Source organism: Crinia signifera, chromosome 12, assembly GCF_055691185.1.
Source record: "Crinia signifera chromosome 12, ASM5569118v1, whole genome shotgun sequence".
In the NCBI taxonomy this organism is placed as follows: Eukaryota; Metazoa; Chordata; class Amphibia; order Anura; family Myobatrachidae; genus Crinia; species Crinia signifera.
In genome coordinates, this window is record NC_139228.1 from 67525086 (window position 1) to 67531329 (window position 6244).

The following is a 6244-nucleotide window of genomic DNA, read 5'->3' on the forward strand; positions in this document are numbered from 1 at the left end:
GCAGCAGGACTTCCTCTAGGCTGGTGCAATTGCTTTATTGCAGGTCCATGCTGTTTCAGAAACTAGTCTATTCTGTTCAGTCCAACGTACTTCCAGAATCAGCTCACTGTTATTCGTTCCTGGTCCATTTCCAGCAAGGTCCCAGACATTTTCAGTATCACCGTTTCTCCACCAGTGCTGGTCGCTGTCAGTCAGTACCCGTTTGGTTCCAGTCCGGCACTAGTCCAATTCCAGAACCTATTCCGGTGCCATCTTCGGCTGGTCCATCCAGCCAGCGCCGGTCCACGTTCTCCTAACACCGGGTAGGCGTAACCAGCTCGGATCTTCCATGTTCCAAAGTTTCCCGGTTCCGTTCACCGCTAGACGGCTTTCTTCAGTTCCTGTTCCCGGTGTCCCTGGATTCCTGCAGCCAAGTAGGCCTTTATGAGTGCTGAGTCATCGGCAGATGTGTTTCCATGCTAAGTTGGCCTTTAAGTTCTTCATTTTCTTCAGTTGGTCCCGTGGCTCCTGAGTTCAGACCTACCACCATCCTCTTGTTAATAGTAAGTTCTTCTAGTGAGGGGCATGCGACCTGCTGTCAAGACGCAGCAAAGTCTAAACTCCCTTGAGGGGGTCCCTGATGAATACCGCTGGGCAGACTCAAGCGCCCTCGCCAAGGAGTTCAGTCAATACTCATGACAAGAGAGTATATGCGTAGGTCCTACATTCTTCCTGCCAAGCTCCTCAAGTGCAGCCCGCTCTGGGACTGCAGCCTGAGATGGATCCACAACCACCTCCCAGCGTGACACTAGCAAGATCAGCCTAGCAGCTGCCTTCAAAATGGATGTACAGTAGACTCTTCTTAGGAAGACCGGTTAGGAGACTATTGCAATAATCAATGCGTGAGATAATGAGTGCAAGGATTAGAGATTTTGCAGTGTCAGATATGGACTAATTTTGGATATGTTGTTTAGATGCATGTGACATGATTTACAGACAGATTAAATGTGAGGAATGAAGGACAGTTCAGAGTTGAGGATGACCCCTAGGGAACGAGCTTGTGGAGTAGGATTTATTGTTGTGTTCTCCACAGTGATAGAGATATCAGGTTGGTAACTACTCTTGGCTGGTGGAAATATAATTAATTCTGTTTTGGAAATGTAAAGTTTGAGATGGCGAGATGACATCCAAGATGAAATGGCAGAAAGACATTCAGCGACACGGAGCAACACTGATGGTGACAATACCGGGAAGGATAGATAGATTTGAGTATCATCAGCGTACAGATGATTCTGAAATCCAAAAGAGCTGATTAGTTTCCCAAGTGAGGAGGTATAGATTGAGAACAGCAGAGGACCTAAGACTGAGCATTGTGGTACTCCAACGGACAGAGGTAGTGAGGAGGAGGTAGAATCAGAGAAGCGAACACTGAAAAAACGATTAGATAGGCAGGAAGAGAACCAAGAAAGGGCTGTGTTCTGAAGACCTAGGGATTGTAGTGTTTGCATGAGAAGAGAGTGGTCAACAGTGTCAAAGGCAGCTGAGAGATCTAGAAGAATAAGAAGTGAGAAATGGCCTTCAGATTTAGCAGTGGCCAGATCATTGACTACTTTAGTCAGTGCTGTCTCTGTGGAGTGTTGAGAACGAAAGCCTGATGAAGTGGGTCCAATAAGTTGTAGTCATGAAAGTGTGTGAGACGAGTGTAGGCAAGTCTCTCCAGTAGCTTGGAGAGGCATGGGAGCTGTGAGATAGGACGGTAGTTAGAGACACAGTTTGGATCAGAATTGTTTGGTTTGAGAATGGGAGTTATAGGAGCATGCTTGAACAGAGAAGGAAAGATACCTGGAGAGAGAGAGAGAGAGAGAGAGAGAGAGAGAGAGAGAGAGAGAGAGAGAGAGAGAAAGAGAGGTTACAGATTTTAGTTAAGTTTGGGATAAGCACAGGAGATTTACATTTCCTTCTTTACATTTGCATTCTTTCATTTACATTTCCTTCTTCTGAAGAAGCGGAAACATAAGGTAGCACACACATAAGAGAGCACACACATAAGACAGCACACACATAAGGTAGCACACACATAAGACAGAACACACATAAGACAGAACACACATAAGACAGCACACACATAAGACAGCACACACATAAGAGAGCACACACATAAGACAGAACACACATAAGACAGCACACACATAAGACAGCACACACATAAGACAGCACACACATAAGACAGCACACACATAAGACAGCACACACATAAGACAGCACACACATAAGAGAGCACACACATAAGACAGAACACACATAAGACAGCACACACATAAGAGAGCACACACATAAGACAGAACACACATAAGACAGAACACACATAAGACAGCACACATAAGGCAGCACACATAAGGCAGCACACACATAAGAGAGCACACACATAAGACAGCACACACATAAGAGAGCACACACATAAGACAGAACACACATAAGACAGAACACACATAAGACAGCACACATAAGGCAGCACACACATAAGAGAGCACACACATAAGACAGCACACACATAAGGTAGCACATGCATAAGACAGCACACATAAGGCATGCATAAGGCAGCATACAAATAAGACAGCACACATAAGGCAGCACATGCATAAGCAGGGGCGGATTGGGATGTAAAACCAGCCCGGGAAATTTCTCGGAGCAGCCCTTATGAGGGCGGGTTCTCATGAGGGGGCGTGGTCAGGGGATACTCCCTCTTCATATATCCTGAATCATCATTTTACTAAAGTATGCAATATTTTTTCCCACCTTGTATTTTTCACAGTACTTCCTTTTTTCTATTTAATACTATATATTTCTAAACTAAATCTACATACTGTAACTGTTCTTCTTTCTAATCTAACACTTAAAAAGTGTGTATACTGTAGCTAGAGTTAGGCTGCGGGAGTGTGTGTATGGTTAGAGTTAGGCTGCGGGAGTGTGTGTATGGGTAGAGTTAGGCTGCGCGAGTGTGTGTATGGGTAGAGTTAGGCTGCGAGAGTGTGTGTGTATGGGTAGTTAGGCTGCGGGAGTGTGTGTATGGGTAGAGTTAGGCTGCGCGAGTGTGTGTATGGGTAGAGTTAGGCTGCGAGAGTGTGTGTGTATGGGTAGTTAGGCTGCGGGAGTGTGTGTATGGTTAGAGTTAGGTTGCGGGGAGTGTGTGTGTGTATGGGTAGTGTTAGGCTGCGGGAGTGTGTGTATGGGTAGTGTTAGGCTGCGGGAGTGTGTGTATGGGTAGTGTTAGGGTGCGGTAGTGTGTGTGTGTATGGGTAGTGTTAGGCTGCGGGAGTGTGTGTATGGGTAGTGTTAGGGTGCGGGAGTGTGTGTGTGTGTGGATAGTGTTAGGCTGCGGGATCGTGTGTGAGTGGGTAGTGTTAGGCTGCGGGAATGTGTGTGTGAGTGGGTAGTGTTAGGCTGCGGGAATGTGTGTGTGGGTAGTGTTAGGCTGCGGGAGTGTGTGTATGGGTAGTGTTAGGCTGCGGGAGTGTGTGTATGGGTAGTGTTAGGCTGCAGGAGTGTGTGTATGGGTAGAGTTAGGCTGCGGGGAGTGTGTGTGTGTGGGTAGTGTTAGGCTGCGGGAGTGTGTGTGTGTGGGTAGTGTTAGGCTGCGGGAGTGTGTGTGTGTGGGTAGTGTTAGGCTGCGGGAGTGTGTGTGTGTGGGTAGTGTTAGGCTGCGGGAGTGTGTGTGTGTGTGGGTAGTGTTAGGCTGCGGGAGTGTGTGTATGGGTAGTGTTAGGTTGCGGGGAGTGTGTGTGTGTATGGGTAGTGTTAGGCTGCGGGAGTGTGTGTATGGGTAGTGTTAGGCTGCGGGAGTGTGTGTATGGGTAGTGTTAGGGTGCAAGAGTGTGTGTGTGTGTGGGTAGTGTTAGGCTGCGGGAGTGTGTGTATGGGTAGTGTTAGGTTGCGGGGAGTGTGTGTGTGTATGGGTAGTGTTAGGCTGCGGGAGTGTGTGTATGGGTAGTGTTAGGCTGCGGGAGTGTGTGTATGGGTAGTGTTAGGGTGCAAGAGTGTATGTGTGTATGGGTAGTGTTAGGCTGCGGGAGTGTGTGTATGGGTAGTGTTAGGGTGCGGGAGTGTGTGTGTGTGGATAGTGTTAGGCTGCGGGATCGTGTGTGAGTGGGTAGTGTTAGGCTGCGGGAATGTGTGTGTGAGTGGGTAGTGTTAGGCTGCGGGAATGTGTGTGTGGGTAGTGTTAGGCGGCGGGAGTGTGTGTATGGGTAGTGTTAGGCTGCGGGAGTGTGTGTATGGGTAGAGTTAGGCTGCGGGGAGTGTGTTTGTGTGTGGGTAGTGTTAGGCTGCGGGAGTGGGTGTGTATGGGTATAGTTAGGCTGCGGGAGTGGGTGTGTATGGGTATAGTTAGGCTACGGGGAGTGTGTGTGTGTGGGTAGTGTTAGGCTGCGGGAGTGTGTGTGGGTAGTGTTAGGCTGCGGGAGTGTGTGTGTATGGGTATAGTTAGGCTACGGGGAGTGTGTGTGTGTGTGTGGGTAGTGTTAGGCTGCGGGAGTGTGTGTGTGTGGGTAGTGTTAGGCTGCGGGAGTGTGTGTGTGTGGGTAGTGTTAGGCTGCGGGAGTGTGTGTGTGTGGGTAGTGTTAGGCTGCGGGAGTGTGTGTGTGTGGGTAGTGTTAGGCTCCGGGAGTGTGTGTGTGTGGGTAGTGTTAGGCTGCGGGAGTGTGTGTGTGGGTAGTGTTAGGCTGCGGGAGTGTGTGTGTGTGGGTAGTGTTAGGCTGCGGGAGTGTGTGTGTGAGGGTAGTGTTAGGCTGCGGGAGTGGGTGTGTGTGGGTAGTGTTAGGCTGCGGGAGTGTGTGTGTGTGGGTAGTGTTAGGCTGCGGGAGTGTGTGTGTGTGTGGGTAGTGTTAGGCTGCGGGAGTGTGTGTATGGGTATAGTTAGGCTACGGGGAGTGTGTGTGTGGGTAGTGTTAGGCTGCGGGAGTGTGTATGTGTGGGTAGTGTTAGGCTGCGGGAGTGTGTGTGGGTAGTGTTAGGCTGCGGGAGTGTGTGTGTGTGTGGGTAGTGTTAGGCTGCGAGAGTGTGTGTGTGTGGGTAGTGTTAGGCTGCGGGAGTGTGTGTGGGTAGTGTTAGGCTGCGGGAGTGTGTGTGGGTAGTGTTAGGCTGCGGGAGTGTGTGAATGGGTAGTGTTAGGCTGCGGGAGTGTGTGTATGGGTAGTGTTAGGCTGCGGGAGTGTGTGTATGGGTAGAGTTAGGCTGAAGGAGTTTTAGTATGGTCAGGGATAGGCTGCAGGGGGAGGTACACTATGGTTAGAGTTAGACTGTGAGTAGGGTGGTATATGGTTTGGGTTGGGCTGCCAGGAGGGATGGCTTCTGATAACCCTGACGGTTTGAGCAGATTTTGTGTAGAGTAGTGTAGTAACCTGGCTTAAAGTACATCATGTGGCATGGAGTTCCCTCCGTCGCTGACCCAATGTACTTCCAGGACCTTTCGACAGCTGCGCTAGTCCGTCCCTTTGACCCCTTTAAGCACTTACTTCAACCTGGGAACAGTACGGCAAACACAGACACAGCGGTGGAAGTCAAGGAAGCACAGAGACAAAGAACAGTGAAAAAAGTGAGCTAGGCATTGTTCAGCAACAAAAAACACTGCATATGCATACCCTCCCCCACACACACACACATACTATATATGCACACACACCCACACTCAAATACTGTATATGCACACATCCCCCCAAACACATACTTTATATGCACCCCCAAACACATACTGTATATGCCAGGGACATATAAGCATCATTATGGGCCCATGGGTAAAGCAATGCAGTGGGGCCCCTACCTACAAAATCTCTTACAAAAATATTGGACTCCCATCAGTATGGCCAAAAACCACATGGTATAAAATGTACCCCACCAGTGCACACAGCTCTACCGTCTGTCTATATATTTATATAAATTGTTTTCTGTATGGATTGGTTTGTTGGCTTCTTAGCCAATGATTTTTTTCGTTTTTGTCTTTGGCACCTCTGAAGCTCCTGATGCTTATTCCTTGACAAAGGCCCCAATTGGGGACTGAAAGGTTGGAGAACTATATACAGGTTTTTATTTCTAAAGGGACAAGTGTAAGGAGGCCATAAGTTTGCTGAACTTTACAATGAATAAATATACAGCATTGTTCTAACTATGATTTTTTTGGAGAGTGCTTTTTTTCCTATCCCAATAGGATATTTTGCTTTGTGAATACGGACACAGATTTTACCTACAGTCCTTAAAGGCACCTCAAAGACTG